A 24,436-nucleotide genomic window follows, 5' to 3' on the forward strand; every position below is an offset into this window, starting at 1 on the left:
TTACTACGCATTGCAAAGACACTAGTGAATGGTTAAAAGCAAGTTTTTGCTTTCATCTTGATAAGGGTAACCACCCTGACATTCCTAATGGAGACTCTTATGTTGTTAAGTTGGACAAAATTTCTAAACTCATGCTGAAGTACAGAACATTGGTTATTGAAAATGCTTATCTTACAGAATGCATTAATAGGAATCTTGTCCTGAAAGGGTTAAGGGTTTGGAAATACCCTGATAATGTTCAGGCTGGCTCAGAATTCCATTTAGAATTGTTGGAAGTATTTAACAAGGCAGGCATAGATATATTAAGACTGATTATTAAGGAAAATGATAGGAAACAGGACATATTAAAAGGGGAAATAGATGAACTAGATGTACATATTAAGGAAGATTTAATACATGAAATAAGGGAAGAAAAGGACAAATATTTTTAAATTAGGGATGATATAGATATGAAATGTAAAGATTTAATTAATAGGAAGATGAATAAACTGAAGAGGGATTTAGGTGAATACCAGAACAAAATTAGTTACCCTAAACCACCCTATATGAAATGGGATTTTTTTGGTAATAAAAATTCAAAACCTAACTTTGTTAGTAATGAAGATGTAAATATAGATAGACGGAATTATTGTGATTATGATTATGAATTCCCACCATTTAGTAGGGATGATAACTATGAAAATAATCAACAATATGCTAGGAATGGAAATTTTCAGAAGAGGGGGGGAGAAGGGGGAGAGGAAGGTTTTAGATTCTCACCACCTCACCCCTAAGATAGTGGACGATTAAATTTTGGTTTCTGGTGTTAGGAATAGTTACGAAGGTTTTTCTATTTACAGCTTCAGTGACATAACCTTGACAAAGGAACATTTTAGGTTATTAAGTAAAGGCCTTAAGTATATACCTTACACTAAGGGAGATTTAACTAAGACCCTATTAGATATAAAATTATTCTTACGAAAAATTAATTTGGAAATATTGTCTGGTAAAAATAAGACCATCAACCCTCTCTATGACTACAAGGCTCTTTCACGTAGATCTATTTACAATCCACCCCTGCATCCCCAGATCAAGAATTTGGAAACTATTTTAGAGAATGAAGTTAGGAAGGCACAATATGAGAAAACATTTAGATATAATCTTAGTCAAACTGAAAATGAGATTTTAAGCATTAAAATTAATGCGGTTGTTAGAATTATGAAACCTGATAAGGGTGGGGGTTGTGATTATGGAAAATATTATTTATGAGGGTAAAATGAGCGAAATCCTTAGGGATGAAGTGAAATACACCTGTGTGTCTAAGAATGAAGTTAATGTAGCATACTATAAGATAGATATGTTATTAAAAGACATGCTATATGAAAAATTAATAGATAGTAAAACATATGAGTATTTGCATTACTTAAACCCGAATACCAATTATTTTGGTATTCCTAAAATACATAAAATATTGAAGACCCCCCCTTAGACCTATCGTGTCAGCAGATGGGTCAAAGAAACTACCCTTGGCAAAGTATATAGATGTGAAAAGTAAGCATATTTGTAAGCAAAATAAGTTTATTTTAAAGGATTCATGGGATTTATTAAGGATTATTACTCCTGAATTGTTTTCTGAGGACCTTATGTTTGTCACTATAGATATTATAGATCTCTTTTCTTGTATACCCTATGAGATGGGGTTACGTATGTTTGAGGACATGATTTTCCATGATAACAAGTTACCCCAACATGAGAAAGTTGTTATTATGGGGCTTATGGACATGGTCCTTAAGCATAATTTTTTTATTTTTAATGGGGAATATTTCCAACACATACAAGGAGTATCTATGGGTGCAGCATGTGCCCCCACGTTTGCTAATATAGTTTTGGCACATTGGGAGGAAAATTATATTTTAAATTCGAAATTTAATAACTGCTGGACATTATACCGCCGTTTTCTGGACGACATTGTTATCTTTTGGACGGCAGGTTATGATAAATTCAATGAATTTTTTGAGTATATCAGTATGACTACTAACTTCCTTAAATTTACATACAAGACTTCAACTGATATGTTACAATATTTGGATGTTGAAATCTATAAACTGAACAACAATTTCGAAACTAGAATTTATAGAAAATCTACCTTCTGTAACTCCTTTCTTCACTTTAATAGTGCGCACCCCTCACATTGTAAAAAGAACATTGTAAAAGGACAGTTTGTAAGGGGTAGTCGCATGACTAGTTTGGAGTTAGATTTTACCAATGAATGTGCCCTTCTAGAGAAGATGTTTATGGAAAGAGGGTACCCTAGTATGTTTATTGAAAGTATTAGGAAGGAAGTGGAGGAAGGTAGGAGTTCTAAATTCAGACCCATCAAGGGAATTGTATTAGAACCCCCATCTGTCATACAGGATGACAACATGATTCCCCCCAATGATTATCAACAGGCCTTATTATTGGAATACAATGTTTCTAATTTTAGGGTCAGAGAGATATTTCAGAGAGAATGGGATAGGTTTGTGATATTATCAGATATTGATGAAATATCCAAATTAAGACCAAAGGTAGTATATAAAAATTCATTTAACATGAAAAAAATCTTAGAGATGGGTAATAATATAGGAAATACTAACTATAGTGAAAATGCATATCACATGGGAGGAAGGAAGAAAATGGGCACCTTTAAATGTGGAAGGTGCCACCAATGTGAATATATTATGAATGAAGGGGAGATCTATATAGAAAGTAGAAATAAATGGATAAGTAGTAAGGGAAATTTTGGTTGTGACACAAAAGGATTAATTTACCTGGCAGTATGTCAAAAATGTAAATCATTTTATGTGGGTAAAACAGAGAGGGTTTTGAGGAGACGTATTTATGAACATCTGTACGAAATTTCGAAAGGTAAAGAAACCAATGCTTTATATAAGCATTCTAGGATTTGTGAAGGGTATAAATTCCTCTTCTTTGTTTTAGAACAGGTTAAGAAGGATATAAGAGGTGGTCCTTGGGAAGAATTGTTAGAATACAAGGAATTATGCTGGCAGATTACTTTGGAAGCAGCAAGAACACCTGGTTTAAATGAACATATTTCACTTTTACCTTTGCTAAAATTAAGAGCTGCTAGAATGTGAAATAGTGTTGTTATGCATTCAGCCACTAGATGGCACCACTACACTTGTATCCATTGATTTTAATGACAAGTATGTACTGATGTATATTTATAATGGGTATTTATATATATATTTTTTTAATATTTAGATATAGGTTAGATTTTAACTAGTTAGGGTTGTATACCATGTAATTCTCAACATTTTAACATTATGATTTTATTTAAATGTGGAAAGTGAATCCCTTGAATTTTTATTCAATCTGTATTACGTGTATGTATAGAAATTCAACAATATGTCCTAATTAATATTAATGAGCCTAATGTATTAGCCTGATTTGTGTGTTTGAATTTTTCTTTGTGATTGTTATTGGCTAGTTTGGTTTTTTATTAAGTATTTAAGAGGCAATTAAGGCAATTAATGGCTTATCTGATGAAGTCTAAGCTGTTTGTGGACGAAAACGCGTAGTGCTGTATTAATTGCGTTAATGCTTGTGCTGTGTTTTGCTGGTGGAGCTGTTTCATGGATGTTTCATTAAACAGAGTGATTTTACAGTTTGGAGTATTCCCTCGTCTGCCTGCTGCACTTTTTCCAGTGTTTGGTTGGTTTCGAGTGCAGTTTCACTTTTTTACTTACAGTCATAAAAGTACCTATTGTTGAGACACTTGTGTGCGTGAGTGATATGGCAGATTCTAGCACCTGACAAGCAACTTACCATAACTTTCCCCTTGTCTAGACTGGTGAGGGGCATATCTGTGTGTCTCATGATAGAGTCTCCTATGACTAGTAGTTGGGTTTGTGGCTGGGCCTTAGAGGCTGTGAGACACAGGCATGTGTACTATGTGTGGTGCTTGGTACGGTGGGTTGTGATGTGTGTGTGTGTGTGTGTGTGTGTGTGTGTGTGTGTGTGTGTGCTTTTGCCTTGAAGGTCTCTTTTGCTTGAGTATGTTTTTGCTGAGAACCTCCACATATGTAGGAATGTACTGTACAGGTGTGGCTGGTGTTAGAGGTGTGGTGTGTGTGGTATTTGTGCAGACAACCTTCTCAGTGCTAGAAGTACTGGCTTGTGATTGAGACAGCAAGGATTCTAGGTTCTTAATTTAATTGCATCTCTCACATAGTGTGTTCCTAGGTGGTAGAAGAAGAAGAGGGTTCTCCGTGTATATGAGGCAGTTGCTACACTGTCTCAGGATGCCCATATCAACCAGACTAGCAGGAGAAACCACAGGAAATTGTCTGTCCATGTTAGTCAGAATCTGTAGAAAAGAAGTCAAGGATGGTAAAGCGGGTACTATCAGAATATATATAGTACCTATAGGTGTGAGTAGGGCTGGATAAAATAAAATCAACACAGTAGTTGCAAGGGAGGGTGTCAGTTACACAGGAGTGCTGGTAAGGGGAAAAATGCAATTGAGATACCTCACAATGGGTTAAAACAGTGCAGCAGCAGTGTGTGATGAGCAAACAAGTGCAACACCCTGCAAACACAGGGTTTAGATACCAGAAAACATGGAAGAATCTAGAAGCTCGAATTATTACCCAATCCTGCTAGCCCCTACACTTTCAGCCATTTAAGCATTACTATAAGAAAAGAGAAGTATGCCAATGTATGACTGCTGTACTCTTTCTACAACTGTTTTCTCTATTGGTCATAAGGAAAATATTTTATAGCTTTGCAGATGAAATAAATACAATTCAAACCATTACAGTAAAAGCTAATGTAACAAATATGTAAATATAAATGGCATTGCTCTGTTTTTAACTGATTACTTCTGATATTTACAAAGGACATTTTATTACTGTATTGAAAGTATTGTATGTATAGAACTTGATAGAGACAGGTAGTCACAAGCACTTGCCATATGAATTCATCTGAAGTATCCATAAGCACTACTCATATCATTCTTCCCAAGTGCGCAAGTTCTTCCCAAATGAATACTCCCATTGTCTGCATAAGCACTTCCCGTACACAAGTTTCACTAGAATAAAGACTTTACTGTAATATTTCAATAGTGTATGAAATGGCATGTAAACAGGATGTGTGGATTTATTTTGTTCATGTCTCTTTTGTCTCTTACCCCTTTTTCTCCATTTTTCTTATTTTGATTATACGTTTCTTTCTCCTTTATTGCTTTGTTTCTCTCCCATTTATTTTCCTTTATTTTACAGATTCGAATTCCTTTAGAGCAGACCAGGCATGTACCTCCCAGGCTAGGGAATGCTCACCCTCTGCCCATCTCAGGATGTTCTCACAGGGTTGGAGTGGAGGTACTGTCCTACTAGCATCCCATCACATGACAGACTGGTAAGCCTCACTGAAAGACAGCTTTGGAGTTTGGTAGAGGATAAACTGGTGGAGGTAATGGACAGAAGAACTCAGACAGATGAACCATCTCTTCAGCATGTTGAAGACATGCTGTCCCAGTTGTTGCTGGTCAGCACATTGACACAGACCCCTACCCCCTCAACATCAGGATCCTTCATGGCAACACTATCTAGCAGTGGACATCTTTGAGGCTTTGTGGACTGGAACTCCTGCTGGCATTTCCTCAGCCCTTCTACCCTATCCTACACCCTGTTACCTACTTCCCTCCTACACTACCCACACATATAAAAAATATTTGAAAAAATAGGGGGCTCTATCCCCTGACAAAAACATAGTGCTCAACTTGCCCCATCTCCTCCACCACAGACCCTCTTGATGTTTTCCTTGCATGTTCCCCTCTTTGTTTGTCCCCATTTTCAAAATTTCCTATCTCTTCCTTTCTATTCTTTAATGAATAATATTCAATGAAGTGGTCAAGGTGTCCACAAAATGATATCCCTACATCAAACATTATAATCCCCTTTTCTTTGTAAAAAAGTAATTTTGGATCATTGCATAGTCTGCACCTTTCCATAAACATTTTAAGAGTGATGGTGCTTAGCCACACTCAGCCACAATATTTGAAAAAAAAACACAAACCTTCAAGCTTTTGCAAAGTAATGTGCAAATTCCTAATGCTGAACTTTACACAACTTATACTTTTGCGAAAAATGGCATATTTTCAAAAAAAAAGACTTTACTGTTCCTTATTCATTACAAATGAATTTCGTTGACCTTATTACATATCTATGTATTGTCACTGTTCCCAGATAACTTTAAGTGCTTTGTGAAGCCCTGGACTATGAATACCAGTCTACATTTAGAGATGGAGGGTTTAGGGGATGCAAAAACATATCTATACCTATCTCTCTCTCTCTATGTGTATATATATATATATATATATATATATATATATATATATATATAGATATATATATATATATATATATATATATATATATATATATATATATATATATATATATATATATATATATATATATGGGTCTACTTCATAAGATCGTCAGACCATTTGATCGACATTCATTTGGTTGACAGACCATTTGGTCAACAACCAGTATTCAAGGCACTTAACAGGGATTTGCCCCCTCCCCAATGTTGTGCGACCCTGGAGTTGGTATATATATATATATATATATATATATATATATATATATATATATATATATATAGTTAGTGGGGTGTGGGGGGGGTGTTGGGCAAAGCCCCCCACCTATTTCCATTTAAAACATGAAAATACAACAAAAACTACACATTTGAAATGAAAATAGGTGGGGGGCTTTGCCACACCCCCCTAACTATATATATATCAACTCCAGGGTCGCACAACATTGGGGATGGGGGCAATTCCCAGATTTTGCCTTGAATACTGGTTGTCGACCAAATGGTCTGCCAAATGAATGTCGATCAAATGGTCTGTCGATCTAATGAAGTAGACCCATATATATATATATATATATATATATAGACACACACACACACACACACACACCTGATAATGTTTTTTATTTTTTTCTTTTCAAACGGCCATGTGAATTTTTTCACTAGGAAAAATTTGATGATGTGGCTGTTCGCTATTTACAAGTTTTGCGTATTATGCATTGACTTTTATGTAGATGCACATATGCACTTTCATTGTTCTGATTTGGACCCATATATATATATATATATATATATATATATATATATATATATATATGGTTCTACCTGACTTCGTCGACAGCTGAGAAGACCGACATCGGAATCCGGAGCTCCAGAAGATCAGAGGCGAAGAAGACCGACGCGAATCGCGGGTTGCAGAACATCGACAATGCAGAAGACCGACACGACGGATGACAACACCAACGCCGAGGATGCCGACATGGGGAAAGGCTGTGTGAGTATGCGGTAGTGACGGACGTTAGGGTGCGAGGCAGGTAAGTGTGGAGATTGACGGTCTGTGGGGATAGGGGTGGGTTAAGTGAGTTAGGGTTAGGGAGCGATAGGGGCGGGTTAAGTGAGTTAGGGTTAGGGGGCGCTAGCGGCGGGTTAAGTGAGTTAGGGTTAGGGAGCGGGTAGGTAAGTGTGCGATAGTGACGGACCTTAGGGTTAGGGTAAGGTTTAGTGTGGGCTTGTAAGGATTTTGGTGTGCTTGTGTTGTGTGTGTGGTTTGTGGAATGGGGATGTGTTTTGTTTTGTATGGGGTTTCGTGTTTGTGTACCGTCGGTTATTTCGTTGTCGGTTATGTGTGGTTTCGTGTTTATGGACTGTCGAATATGTGGTGTCGGTGATGTGGTTGTCGGTGTTGTGTGGTTTCGATTATGTCAGGTAGAACCATATATATATATATTTGTATGTGTGTATATACATTTTTTGATACAGTTAGCCATGTGTGATGTTGACTGCATTTCTTTGTATGAAATAGGTTTCTAGGAATGTATACTCAGTGTTTAGTCATATATCTGAGCAAACTCTGTGTGAATTCTGTAAAGTGCCCTAGCCTTGCCAGATTATAGGTGCACAAATATTTACAAAAATATCAGCTTGCTTATTCAGATCAAGATACTGGTGTTACACAGGCTGCTTGCATGCCTGCTGAGTTTGTGACAGAAATACAAAATGTTATGCATGTGAAATGTCATGCATTAAGCAAAAGAAAACTGTTTCATCAAGCTTCTTGAGAGGATCCCCACTGGCTCTCCTTTATTTGTGTGACATTCTGAAAACTTTCCTCTTCAGCGCTGATGCTATCCTTTGTATGGTTGTCAAAACCTATTCAAACATTTAATGATTTGCACACTGAGTTAGGTTAAACAGAAGTTAAACAGCTTTGGTAACAGTTATATTAAGGCGTGGGTTTGGCATAATAGTTAAGGTCTTCATCATATAGACAGAAGGTACTGGATTTGATTCTGACCCTGGTTTATTGGCTAGGATTAAATTGGCCCTTTCAGGGATGAAATAACTGGAAAACAGGCTTCTAAAACTATGCATTTCTTTTCATTATGAAGTCAGAGTAGCCTAGCCAGAATCTATTCATATTTCATTTAGCAATTCTGTGGGGAAAGGTATTAAAAGTAGTTTCTTGGTATTAAGGAATATAAAACAAGAAAGTCATATGATTATATTTAATCATTTATTTGTAGGTTAGAGAAAGTTCCATTCAGAATTGTGAAATCTAAACTAAATAAGTGCTTGCATTCTTAAAATTGTCACTTACTGCATATCAAAGTATAAATGCAAGTTTTTCAGCTGTACACATGATCCAATGGTCTGTAATGAAATTATCTAGTGCAGAAATTCAAGACATAAAAATAAACTGATATCCTATACCCTGAGCATTGAGCAAACTCTGTAAAAACTCTGTACAATGTGTCTGTTATTCAGCATTACATATGAACCAAATTTTTCAATACAAATTTCAACTTATTAGCTGAAGACAATGCAAGCAAAAGCTGCTTACACATGGGAATTGTAGCAGAAATGTGCACTATGATCTGGGCTGCTGATGCATTCTGAAATATTTTTGTTGTTTTTGCTGGGTGCAAAGCCCTTAATAACAAACATGTTTTTAACTAACAAATAAATAAAAAGTTGGTGTCAGCTCCTGAAACACTTCAATTTGATTTAAAGTGTATGAGGCAAGAATAAATAGCAATGTCAAATAAGGTTACCTTTCTTTATATTCAAGCACAGTCTTTTCAGACCAAAACGAAATGCAAAAAGCTCCCCTGTTGTTCCGTTACAAAGCACATGGAGCCAATACAAACAGCAAACCAAAACTACGCTGTCGGCAGTCAGCACAGGTCTATTCAGACCGTATCAAACGATAAAGCGAACTTGATGGTGAACGGACCAGAAAAGTCACAACCAAAAGATTAGTCCAGGTCTGTTCAGACCAGAAGTAAGCAAAAAACAGGATTCGGTAACCATATAACATAAAATATACACGCCTCTGCAGTAGAATAAAATTCAAGGAGCATCAAACGTTCTGATAAATGACAATAAATTTATTGGATCCACAAACAACGATGGTAAGCGCTTTCGCAACAAGTGCTTTTTCAAACCAATATTTTTACCAATAAAATCAACACTCCCTTTTATACTTAAATCATTTATACTTAATGAGCCCATTTAAAGAAACAACTAACTCAATAACTACTGTTCATAGCAACTATTTACAGCAGCTGCATCAAACATTTAAAAAGATGATATAAATGTGACAATGAAAAAAACGATGAAAGGCAAAAATAAAAATATATGCTTAATATAAAACCATAAAATAAATAACACATAATAAAATCATTCTATACATGCTCAAAAAAGAATAAAAATGCATGTGCATAACACATATCATAAACATAGTAATATGTAATGCAATAGAAATACAATCCAATAAAAAACTTGTAGTGTATGATATGTATAACATACTAATTGATGAATGATATATATGAATTAAATTGATATAAGTATATGTACTATATGATGGTATGAGATGTAGTGAATAAGATGTATTGTTATATGTATCTGTTTATATCCAGAACAACCAAAAAGTATATATAACTGTGTTTTGAATATATATTTGGATATGTTTGAAAATATTTTAAATATAAAAAATGTATTATGTAATGTGTGGAAAATAAATAAAATGTATGAATGTGTTGGGATATCTAGAAAAACTGGGATAAAATGGCATCAAGCTTGGATTTATGTGTGTGCTGATATTTACATGAAGACATCTAGAAATCATTCATTGGGGTCTATGTCTCCTGTTTTTCAGCATAGGTTTCAGTGGAACCCTGTCATTAAGCCCCGGAGGACAATGTGCTCTGGTTCTTATAATCCATTGGGCCTCTACTGATTCCGTGATGTTTTTTACATCACCGCCTCTTATATTGGGCTGTAAAACCTGTAGAACTGAGAAAGAAAAAACATGTGTGCTGTCTGTGTTAAGGATATGCTTGGATAAAGCATTCACTTGTGATTTTATCCTGATTTGATAGAGATGTTCCCTGATACGTTCCTTCAACATTCTATCCATTTTCCCTATGTAAAAGGAACTACAGGAAGCACATCTAGCTATATAAATCAAGTGTTTGGAGGTACAAGTGGCTTGAACTTTTAAATAAAATATTTCACCTGTAACTGGATGCACAAAAACTGAAAGATCAGATATATGGCAACAATAGTTACAACTGTTGCATGGACTAGTGCCTACAAATTCTACAACCATGTCATTTCTAGTATAATCAGCACAACAGAGTAATTTGTGCAAGTTTTTCTTATTTTTGTAAGCAAAACTGGGATATTCACTTATGAACTGTGAAATCTCTGGATCTAACATGAGAATTCCCCAGTGCTTAATGATGCACTCTTTAATAGCATTGGTATCCATGGTGTAATGAAGAGTGTATCTAACAGGATTTTTGCCATGAGATATGACTGATCCATTGTTCAGTCTATACTCATTTAAACCATCTTCAGAAAAGATGGGGGCTGCAATGCCTTGCCTCAGTTCCATAACTGTGCTCAGTGCATCTGTAATTTCATTGGTCTTGTAACTTCTATCTCTAAATCTAATGGCTAAGGCCTCTATCTCTTTCTCAAATATATTGGGATTCGAGTTTAACCTAGAGACCCTCATGCCTTGTCCTTTTAGGATATTCCTAAATACATGGGGGGATGCATGCTGTCCCTGTTCAACAAACTATTCCTATGACAGGACTTCCTATGCATGCCGGTATTGAAATCCCCATTGGGTAAACGCCAAATCTGTATATCCAGGAAAGAAATACTATGTGTTGAGTATTCCATAGTAAAACTAAGAAAATCCACCAACATATTGACTTCCTTCTCAAAATTTAATAAGTCATTAATGTTACCTTGCCATAAGAAAAAAAGATCGTCCACGAAACGCTTGTAAAAAATTACATGTTCCGTGTAACTACTTAAATTGGACAACATGTTCTCTTCCCAATAAGCCATTACCAGATTGGCGTAGCTATTGGCACAGGGTGTGCCCATAGCCACGCCATTCTTTTGCAGGTAGTATGTCTCATCAAACAAGAAGACATTGCTATCAAGAACAAGCTCCAATAGGGTGCATATAAGGTCTACTCTAGTTAGTGTTAAACCTGAATGTAACATAAGATAATTGTGTAAAAACTCCAAACCCAGATCATTCGGGATCTTGGTAAACAAAGATTTAACATCCATAGTTACCAACAACAAATTATTATTGTCCTGTTGATTCTTGGTAGCCTCGTAAAAATCCAATAAAAAGTCCTTAGAATCTTTAAGTATGATGTTATGTTTATCTAATAAAGGATGTAATAATTTCTCTATATAAAAAGATATGTTTTCTGTAACCCAACCACGCCCAGAGACAATGGGTCTCATGGGCGGGTTGAGTTCATTCTTGTGGATTTTTGGAAGACCTTTAATAATAGGTGTTACAGGGTCTTCCACTATTAAAAAATTATAAAGTTGAAAATCCACCAGACCCATTTTATACATGTCGTCAAGATTGTTATAAACATTGGTTATAATTCTTAAGACCACAGGCTTAGTTATAACTTGGTAGTATTCATCGTCTCCCAGAAAATCCAACATCCTTCTTGCATAATCTATTTTATTAAAAACCACTATTGGACCACCCTTGTCCGCTGGTTTTATTGTTATATTATTGTCTGACATTAGGTCTTTTAAGGCCTGTGATTGCCTATAAGACAAATTGTGTCTTCTATGGTTAATTTTACTGCCATGCATAAAGTAGAGATCCTTCTCTACTGCTTTACCAAACACATCTATAATAGGATGCAAAGGAGGTATCATCAGACTTGGTTTTTTAAAACCTATAGAGGTATGATTGTATGTACTGTTGTCAAACATGACTTTCAATTGTAAATTACGAGTAAACAGCTTTAAATCCAGGATGCAGTCTGAGATAGTACTGTTCTTAGAGGGTATAAAAGTTAATCCTTTATTTAAAACCTCTTCCTCATATTTATTTAATGGTCTATCTGACAGATTGTGTATTAAGTTAATCTTTCCCACATCTTTTTGATAGTGGGTTCCTTTAGTTCGTAATTGGGGGCCTTTCTTTTTTGTCTGCCCCTGCTCATAGACCGCTCCCTGCCTTTCTGGTGTTGCTCCACTATGGGTAAAGGGCGCGAGAGCTCACCCTCTTTGTATGCCATTTGTTGTGTCCTAATTTTACTTCGAACTACCTGTGGTTCTGTCACTTGTTCTACCGTGACTTGATGCATATCTAACTGGGCAGATGATGTACTAACATTAGACTTTATTGTACCACCTTGTTCATTAGGCACATTCCCACTAATGCTAACTGTTCTAAGTGTGTTATCCAAAGTGGGAGTTTTAAAATTAACTGTGGTGTCTGTATGTTTAGAGACATTGTTATATGTTGTGTTGTGCAATGTTTGAGTCCCATCTGATCTAGTGTTGTTACTTGCAGAAAATCTGGGCCAAGTGAACACCTGATCATTAGCAAAGTCAAAGGTGTCTCTGGCTAGCTTGTGTTTCTTCTGCTCAAGTAACCTTTTCTCAAATAATGCAACATTGTCCATAACATGTTCAAGTTTAGAATCCAATAATACATCATCATAATTGTTATACATCTCTATCTGTCTACATTTAATAGATTTACAAAGCTCCTGCTCTTCAGGTAAAAAATAATCATTTAGAAGCTTCATATAATTAAAGCTCAATTCCAGATTGAGCTGTTGCCAACACCTCAAAAGTTCAGGAAACGTATTTCCCGTAGTTGGCATTTTTAGAACTCTTAGTCCCCTTGGTACTATACGTTTCTGTATGCACGTTTCAAAGTGAAATCTTTGTAACTGCAATCGTTTGAGTTTTAAAAGTTCAGCCTCTAAAGTGTTCAGTTCTGAATTCATTTTTATAATTACATCACTATTAAGCGGTTCCTCGTTATCAGCAGGTATGATGACACAGTCCATTAACGGATTGCACACATCACTCAGACAACGTTTCAATCTCTCCTTAGAGCTGTATTTCTTCATATTGTTAAATGGATTGTAAGGAAGTTCCACGTTATCGGTAGCACTTCCTGTGTTCTGTGTATCAGCCATGGAGCTGTCGGCAAGTGTATTGGCAAGTAATAAATATATATTTGCCCCCCTCCCCAATGTTGTGCGACCCTGGAGTTGGTATATATATATATATATATATAGTTAGGGGGGTGTGGGGGGGGTGTTGAGCAAAGCCCCCCACCTATTTCCATTTAAAACATGAAAATACAACAAAAACTACACATTTGAAATGAAAATAGGTAGGGGGCTTTGCCCCCCACACCCCCCTAACTATATATATATCAACTCCAGGGTCGCACAACATTGGGGATGGGGGCAATTCCCAGGTTTTGCCTTGAATACTGGTTGTCGACCAAATGGTCTGCCAAATGAATGTCGATCAAATGGTCTGTCGATCTAATGAAGTAGACCCATATATATATATATATATATATATATATATATATATATATATATATATATATATATATATATATATATAGACACACACACACACACACACACACACACACACACACAAACACACACACACCTGATAATGGTTTTTATTTTTTTCTTTTCGAACGGCCATGTGAATTTTTTCACTAGGAAAAATTTGATGATGTGGCTGTTCGCTATTTACAGGTTTTGCGTATTATGCATTGACTTTTATGTAGATGCACATATGCGCTTTCATTGTTCTGATCTGGACCCATATATATATATATATATATATATATATATATATATATATATATATATATATATATATATATATATATATATATAGATATATATTTGTATGTGTGTATATACATTTTTTGATACAGTTAGCCATGTGTGATGTTGACTGCATTTCTTTGTATGAAATAGGTTTCTAGGAATGTATACTCAGTGTTTAGTCATATATCTGAGCAAACTCTGTGTGAATTCTATAAAGTGCCCTAGCCTTGCCAGATTATAGGTGCACAAATATTTACAAAAATATCATCTTGCTTATTCAGATCAAGATACTGGTGTTACACAGGCTGCTTGCATGCCTGCTGAGTTTGTGACAGAAATACAGAATGTTATGCATGTGAAATGTCATGCATTAAGCAAAAGAAAACTGTTTCATCAAGCTTCTTGAGAGGATCCCCACTGGCTCTCCTTTATTTGTGCGACATTCTGAAAACTTTCCTCTTCAGCGCTGATGCTATCCTTTGTATGGTTGTCAAAACCTATTCAAACATTTAATGATTCGCACACTGAGTTAGGTTAAACAGAAGTTAAACAGCATTGGTAACAGTTATATTAAGGCGTGGGTTTGGCATAATAGTTAAGGTCTTCATCATATAGACAGAAGGTACTGGATTTGATTCTGACCCTGGTTTATTGGCTAGGATTAAACTGGCCCTTTCAGGGATGAAATAACTGGAAAACAGGCTTCTAAAACTATGCATTTCTTTTCATTATGAAGTCAGAGTAGCCTAGCCAGAATCTATTCATATTTCATTTAGCAATTCTGTGGGGAAAGGTATTAAAAGTAGTTTCTTGGTATTAAGGAATATAAAACAAGAAAGTCATATGATTATATTTAATCATTTATTTGTAGGTTAGAAAGTTCCATTCAGAATTGTGAAATCTAAACTAAATAAGTGCTTGCATTCTTAAAATTGTCACTTACTGCATATCAAAGTATAAATGCAAGTTTTTCAGCTGTACACATGATCCAATGGTCTGTAATGAAATTATCTAGTGCAGAAATTCAAGACATAAAAATAAACTGATATCCTATACCCTGAGCATTGAGCAAACTCTGTAAAAACTCTGTACAATGTGTCTGTTATTCAGCATTACATATGAACCAAATTTTTCAATACAAATTTCAACTTATTAGCTGAAGACAATGCAAGCAAAAGCTGCTTACACATGGGAATTGTAGCAGAAATGTGCACTATGATCTGGGCTGCTGATGCATTCTGAAATATTTTTGTTGTTTTTGCTGGGTGCAAAGCCCTTAATAACAAACATGTTTTTAACTAAGGTTGAAAGTGAAATGTTTTTTATGAATTACAATGAGTCCTCTTTATTATATATCTGTGTGTGTGTGTGTGTGTGTGTGTGTGTGTGTGTTTGTATGTATATATATATATATATATATATATATATATATATATATATATATATATATATATATATGGTTTCCTATCAAATAAGAAGGCAAGGCAGTTACATAAACTGGGATGGTCTAAAGGCTGTTTTCAAGTTCATGTAATGCCAATCTGTTGTGATGCTGACGTTCTGATTGGAGATCGCAATACAGTGGGGATCAGGAAATTTACCCTTTTCCTCACTGTAGTGCAATCTCGGAGTTGGAATATATAATTAGTAGGGGGTGTGGGGGGCACAGTCTCCCACATGAGGGTGTAGAGGGGCTTGTCTCCCTGGAAAACATTGGTAGGAAATAACCAGACATCAAGGTAAGTTGGGTAATGTTGATAATGTCGAATTCTAATTATCGCCTATACCTCTTTCATTGATTTGAGTGAAGGATGTGTTCATTTCCGACTTTTTTTGTGTAAGTCATTAGTCTAATTGAAGTAATCCTTCTGTTCTCATCAGGACATATTTATGTGCCATCCTAAGCTACAACATTGTAGAAGGAAAGTATATGTTTTCATGACAAAGGTAGCGGCTAAAAGATAGCATGGTGTGGAACCATAAATCCAGAATATCTTCAATAACACTACTATAGCAGATTTTGGATTTCCTTCTACAAAATTCTTTGCCAAATGTTTTACATATTAAACCTACCTCATCTCTGATTTGATGATCAGTAACCTCCACTCTACTTTCTTTGTCTTTTAACTGTATCATTACTACTTTATGTTATTGAAACTCCATAGCTTTATGAATCAATAACAGACAATAAATGCTGTATTGCATACAGCAAGACCACAAAAAACTAACTACTGTACCTCCAGTAATTACAATCAGTGTGAATAAATGCAGTACAGTACACATTATCTTCAAAGTGCAATGACAGGAAGGTAGGTTTATGAGACTATGAAATATCATTTTGTCTATAAAGTCAGTATGGCGGTAATCTCCTGGCATTTTTCTTGGCTGTATTGTCAGAATATGTGCTAAAAGGGGTCTATATCACTTTGTTTAATAGTCTATTCAGTGAATGACTATACATTGTACCCACTGAAGAGAAAAGTCATTTTAGCGAATGATCATTTCAGTGAATATTTTTGCAGTGAAAGGAAGTAGTAGGCCATCATTGGGAATTTGCCCCTTTCCCCACAGTAGTGTGATCTCCGAGTTGGTATATTTAATTAGGGGAGCAAAGCACCCAACTTTGTTGAGTTTTAAATCGTGTAGTGTGTGTTATGGTTGGTAGCTGGCGCACTAGTTAGCTGCCCCACTAGTTTTTTTCCCTGTGAAAAAATTTGCGGAAAAGATCGTTCGCTAAAATAATTTTTCTCTTAAGTGGGTTTGATGAATAGTCATTCACTGAATAGACAATTCAACAAAGTGATATAGACCCACTAAAAGTAGTTTCTGTCATACAAGGATATAAATGGTTAAGACTAAAATCAAACTATTGTACTACGTAATTCATCTGATGATGGCATCAAGTAATGTTGAGAAATATGAAGTGCAAATGGAAGTTATATTGATGAACTTTAATCACATATGGGAAAACGGACATATTTTTCCAACTGCAAACTTAACCTGATTGTTTATAATGAAACTATGTTTATGGTTTCTTTTATACATCATTTCAAAGAAATCTCTGTGGCCATAAGTTAATTGGAAATATTTTTATAATATTACTAAAAATCTGTATGAACACTTTAAGTAGAATTTCTAGCTCAGGAAACCATAATCCCTTGAGAACTCCAGGCAACTAGTAAATTCATAAATTCGAGGTATATTAATCTTGTAGGTTTAAAGGCAAATAAAATATTATTTTGCAATCCTCTGTATTGGAAATACTAAGTAAGTTAGTCATACCTAGTACACAGCCAAACCCAAAATAGCTTGTGCAGTAGAAATGTGCTAGGATGAGGTAATTTACAGATACAAGTAGCATGGAAGAAGTAGGATAAATGTAATTCAGTATGGAGTGTATGTAAATGATCACTTAATGCTACGGAAGTAAGGTCCCCAATGCAACTACACCATAGCTCTTATGTAAATGATGACATCAAACATAGTGGAGTGATTCAGAGACATAAAAAGTAGGCAAAGAGGACTGTGGCATAGCTCTATTCTGAACACCAAGGATTGACAGTGTACAATTCTCTAAAATGTGTGTAGGAGCTGTAGCCAGGCAACACTTTTTAGTGGCAACTCTCAGAGCCAGTGCCCATGGTGTAGCCTACTGTGGTCCTCCATGCCAATGGAGATGCAGTTGCTAAACTATTAGCAACTCAGTTTACTGCAGACAGTGGATCACTTCTGTATGGAGAGGGAGTCCATATAGGAATATTGTCACCCACAAGTGAAATCAAGGAGGAATGCATAGTTTGTCTGTCCTAGTTGGCATAAGATATGTGTAGCTTTAACCTACTTAACTAAAGGAGCTTTTCATTGACTTACAGAAGACAGGATAGGAATTTCAAATGCATCAGCCTTGGATAGTCAGCACCAGTTCCTCAACATTATGCAGCACGTGGAGTAGAATATACAGTTTTCAAGTACTGCAAAAGGGATACCCACCACTATTTGACATTTTACAGCATAGTCTATTTTACTGACATCATATGAGCTGCCAATTGCATACATATTGACATCATCTTGCCCACAGGCTGAGATACATCAACTGTCATGTGGTGTGCAATGCTGAGGATATCATTTATAATGTTTCTGCATGCCACTCAGGCAGGTACCATGATTTGTATATATAGCATACATCCAACTTGTGTCAACGCTTCATTTGTGAAGGGGAACTTCTCACATTGTCATTTTGTTGATAGGCACTTACATAGATAGATACAGAGACCAGAATATAGAATTACCTTGCAAGTAAATAGCATTCCACAGATAATGGTATCATAACTGTATGTTGCAAATAATGCTGGATATGCACTGGTGCCTTGGCTGATGACCTCAGTCTGCTACTCTCAGTACATGGTTTGTTGTTATACAAAGATGACAAAATGTTACAAAGTATTCAAGGTATTTAATATTTAATATTTATGGACACATGCTTGTTATACCTTTGTATTTATAGTTAGCGAAATACATTTAGATGACAGTTAAACTGTTTTACTTTCTCTTCTTTTTTACAAAACTATGTAGTATTTTTTATGAGAAGAACTTGCAAGCAAACAGTGAAGTATGGTTTTAAATTGAATAATTGAAAGATTAATTAATCAGTGGAATTGGCAAGGTTTAGTATAAAAGGTTCCACTAAAATGTGTATTAGTTGTCTTGAGAAAGCCTGGGAGTGCCTGGGTGAAAGCGCTTGATGCATTGGATGTACTACACGTTTGTTTTTATCGTTACCAGTGGTGTTCTTAAATAAAATATTTTCAGCACTTGGTTTTCAGCTTTGTGGACTGGACTTTCGTTTACTCTCAGTACATGCCAGATGTGGCATATAACATGCAGGAACATGGAATGCAGTAGAACATGTTTTTGGAAAATTTAATGGCTGCTTCTACTGTCTTAATATATGTAGGGGGTTACTACAGCATTCACCAAAGACCTACAGCTAAATATTCATTCTGTGGGCCATGTCGCATAATCTGGCTATGCAGAAACCACTAAAGCAGTAAGGATACATCCCAGAAGAGCCTACTAAAGCTTAAGAAACAGCAGCTAAAGAGCCAGTTAGGCAGTCAGTAGCTAAATAGGCAGTAGTAGTACCACATGCAAATAGTGGTGGGTACAATACATTACAGCACTGACAAAAGAGGTGCCATCTATTCCACGACTATGGACCATGATACAGACAACACAACATAAAATTATGTCTGAGTTAACACACTGCAGCATGTGGACAGACTTAGCTGCATATCAGTCATTACCTTGCCCATCCAAGCTAGGGAGGGGCGATGGCACAGTCATCATCACTTTCACAGTTTGGAAAGCATAACAAGTGACAGCAACACTGTCATATTGGTCAGGATCATATGATGTGGATGTGGGAGCCATGAAGTCTGATAGCAGGTTGGGCAGAATCAGAGATCACAACCTCCAGTAATATGGTGGAGCTGTCATGTCTGCAACATTGGTTATGTGCACTGTGGTGGCCTGTGGTCTTGGTGATTAATGTTGTCCATAGCAAGGATGGCACAGAACTATAGAACCACGTACATACTGACAGGTTGTCCCATTTTAGGAAACAACAGAAGAATTGCATAAATAACTCAAATGTTTTATACTAGGAGGTGTGGCACTCTGGCAGCCAGCAGGGATATTGTTGGTCTAGAACTACAGCAGTGAAGGCAAGTAGCCTGTGACGTATCCCTGATGTGGAGCCTAGCAAACATGAACATGAGACCAACTTACGCCCTGAGTGGTGACTTCTGGGACCAGAGCTGAAGGTGAGGCTGTCTAAGGAAATGTTAAGTGTCATTTGGGTATGCTTGACCTGTGACTAGCCCTTTCACAGTCAGACCCTACTACAGCCATGGACAGCATGGCCTGCAGAGGCAGACTGAAGGACAGTTATATTTTGCTGGAGGTAAGTAGCAATGGCTGCAATTTTAGTTAGCAGTGACCTGATTTGCACTGTCTGCTCCTTGCCACTATACTCTGTTTCTCTATGCAGGTGCTGCACATCATCTCACAGGCCACACAGCATACTCATCATATCCACAATGCTGTGATTACCTGCAGTCTGAGGGGCTACTGACCTGCACATCTACTTATTAATGACAAGTGTTCCACTCAGCTCAGACTGTGCAGAACATCATGCCTCTCTCCTATGGGATGGATACACAAGTTAGTAGCAGTGTATCTAACAGATGCCATCTGAACTGGAGACTTTTGTATAGCCTGGGTGCCATTCACAATTATAGGATATCCAACAAATACTGATGAGGGTGAGCTTTCAGCCTCTCCCTCCAGAGGTGTCTCATATGTTGGGGAATAAGTGTGAGATCTCCCATAGTAATGCTACTGGCAGTGCCACTTTGTTATAAGAGTGTGCTATGTGCATATTGCTGTCATCATCATCCATAACTGACCTGGTGATATTAGGCACATACTGTTCCATTGTACTGGACCTTCCTCCAGTATAACCTGTGAAACTATAAAACATGATACCAGTAGCATCACTCAAACATATACCTCACCCCTCCCACTGTAGGAGGCATAGTAATAGGTGACATAATATGATAATTATTTGGTCATGTGCATACCTTTCTGTGCAGTGTTGCAGTTGTAGCCCAAATATAACTGTAGGATAGATATTCAGAAACCTCTTGGTGAATAACTCAAACCACATGAGCACTATACTGTGCAATATGGCTATGTCATAGCTAATACTAACTTGGCACATCCCTTACAGATACTTGTGTGGTTATTCCCAGTCCAGCTATTCTATCCAACCGACTACTAGGTATTAGAGTATACTCCTCAGATAGGGACACCAGAAACTTGTTTATCTCTCTGAGTTGCTTCTGTGTTGGTGTTTCATCTCCTCTGGTGAAACTGTCTTTAGCAGTGTCCCACACCATGTTTGGTAGTGCACTATCATATCAGTCACCCTGCACCATACCTGTTGCAGATAACTATTGTGATTACAAACAATTCTGTTGCCATGCCCCTCTCCTTGCCATGCCTGGCCTCAGCAAAGCTTGTCTGTGTAACATTTTCCAAGGATGTACATACCATCTGTCTGAAGGGCTTGCAGTAACACCTTACTTTTTTGGTAGTGAACTTTTCCAGCTGTTTTGTGTCTTCTGGGTCTCTGGAAAAAAGCCGAATTCCTGTGGGTTGGTTAGTGCATACATATGGCTTTCTGTGGCTATCCACTATGTATGCACACTGCCCTTGTCTCTGCATTTGTTAGGGATTTTTCTGTCTTGTTTAGTGCTGCGACAGTTTTCTGATTTCTGGTACAAACTGTAGCAAAGGGCATGTAATTACAATACCCCTTCCTGTATCAGTGCTTGAAATCCCTGTAGTATACCCTGTTCTCCATAAAGTGTGCCATCATGCCTCATTCTATGTACAGGAGCCTTCATGTTCCATGCTGCATGTCATTCTGTAAGGGTGAAAAGTCCATGGTGTGCTGCTATGCAGCTGACCATGAATGTGTCATGCTTTTGTGTTTTGTTCTCATACCAACATGTATCAATTCCTTCATGTCGTGAATCCTTGACTTTATCAGTTAAATACAGTTTGCACTTGAGTCTACATAATTAAAAATAAACAGAGTTAGTTTCCTACATATAATGATGGCTTTCTTTGTTTTTGAAGTCTATTTTTCATATGCTGTCAGCATATGACTTATTGTGCTGCACAATTAACTGCATCGTTTTGAGTATTTCAAATTCCATATTCTGCTCTGGCATTGGGAGTATGAATGTAGTTACTGCACTGTACCATTCTTGGGCCAACATGATTGCTCAGATCAGTACTATTATGAGCATAGACTGTATTGCTCTATGTTGCATAACATTCTGTGTGTCTCACTCTGCATATGTGTGTCTGTGTGTTTCTGTCAGACTCCCAGATGTGTGGTCTTGCTCTAAGTTAATCATAGCAGTCTTCATGTCATGCATTCCTGCCCTGGATGATTCCATTACAGGTTTGTTAAATTTACACAAATGAGCACAGCTCAGCTGTGATTTACAGAGGTCACTTACACTAACTCACACTGGCCACAAATGTGTATAAGCAAATTAACTCCTAATGAGATGTAAATGAGGACTGGTGTAATACAGTTTATGCTAATGAAACATTCTCTTAATTGTAAGTGATTCTGAGTGGAATTTTCTAGCTTTTCTGCACCATACATAGATACATTATATAAAGATGTGTCTCACCAATCCTTGCTGCTAGACTTGCTATTTCTTGGAGTGAGTTGTTTGTCTTAGCTGAGCCAAAGTAGTGTGTGACCAGTGGTACTCACTGGCTGAGAAGACAGACATATAGGCAGAGAATCAATCATTGCAACATTAATTATCAGAAGATATTAGATAGGTTCACTGTGAACAGGGACATTATAAGGGTCTTAGGGAGTATAAATGACCAGCATGGAGGTATTGTTGGGATCAGTGGCTTCCTTTCCTTGTGGATACTAAAGTATGTATAGTCCTCACTATACTTGCCACAGGGAACTTCCAGACACAGACTGGCGACTCATTGGGGATCTTAAAGGCTTCTGCCTCAAGAATTCTGCAACAGTTCCTGGATGCACTCTTGGCACATGTGGATCAATGCATCTATTTCTGTGTTACCTCAGAACTAAGCCTGGACTATGCGGACTATGCATGCCTTTTATGGGGTGGCTTGTTTCCCTGATGTACTTGGTGTGATAGATTGCACCCATGTTGCAGTTAAGGCCCCTTCTAGTCAATGGGATAAGTGGCATAGCAATAGGAAGGCTACCATTCAATCAAATGCCAAGTAGTGTGTCATGTATGGAGGCGCATCAACAATGTCTCTGCCCATCATGCTAGATGTTCACATGATTCCCACATCTGGTAAACTAACTCACTCTACCATCTCTTCCTGCATTGTAGGATGCCCGGTGGTCACCTTTTTGTAAATTATTATTTTTTTCCTTTTTAACTAGTTATTCGTGGTTAAAAGTATTGCTGAATAATAAATCATTTTCCTTTGTTTTGTATCTCTTTCTTTCTCATTTTATCTCTCTTTCTGTTCTTTTTTCTGTCCCTAAAATGATTTTGGATGTCTACTGGAGCCATGGCTTATGACACCTGTAAGAAATTGAAAATGCCTATCACACATCCCTATCCTACACCCGTGTTGTTGTTGAGAGGGTCTTCAGCCTCCTAAAGGTGTCCTTTAGTATGACCCAGCTACTGTATGGTGGATGTTTACTACATGTTGCATTCTGCACACTGGTGGTAAAGTGTCCCATGCTGTCACTGCAGCTCCCAGTTTCATTCCAAATATGAGTAATGACTAACCGGAAGTAGTAATAAGAGACCCCATGCAGCAAGCTTGTGCATGGCATGCAGGTAAAGAGGCAGCATATAGTCCAGAACTATGGGCCTTGACATTTAAGTTAGTGTTTCCTTTCTTGCAAAAAAAAAATATATAGAGCATCACTGACGAATGCAGTGATATCTGTAGGCTGTTCAGTGTGGTCATGGCCTGCTGTCACTATTCACCTGATATTCTCTCTCCTTTATTTTAAAATTATTTATTTATTTTTTCATTCATTCATTCATTCATTCATTCATTCATTCATTCATTCATTCATATAATTTCAGAACAGATTTTCATATTATTATTTGTAAAAGTCATGCCTGAGTGATGTAAGGCATGATACAATTGTATCTGTTTTGCACAATCATTAAACTCTTAAACACTACCAGGCATCCACAGAATAACTCACATAAAAACTCAGCTAATCTGTAGAGGAAATGCCAGCACAACTTATTTTAGTGTTTTTATTCAATTTTAATACAGAACTTCATCAGAAATACACTTAAAATTGCCACCGCTTTTATAAAACTACAAACAAGTCACATGACCATCACTAACCAATAAAACCTCTCATTTAAAGCACAGTGCTTCAAAATACAATTTAAAGCTATCGTAATACAATGTAAGGCTATTCCCCTGGATTCTCAAAAGCTTGCACGACGTGAAATTAGTGTTAGGTGAAATTTTGCCACTATGGCGGCCGAGCGATCCATGTACATGCACGTCTGACATGCACGAGCACTGTAGCACTAGTGCTGCACATCCCCAGTTCCCGTATGTGAATCACCTCATTTTCA

The sequence above is a fragment of the Protopterus annectens genome, chromosome 9.part0 (genome assembly GCF_019279795.1).
Source record: "Protopterus annectens isolate FY-2018-M chromosome 9.part0, PAN1.0, whole genome shotgun sequence".
NCBI classification, from domain to species: domain Eukaryota; kingdom Metazoa; phylum Chordata; order Ceratodontiformes; family Protopteridae; genus Protopterus; species Protopterus annectens.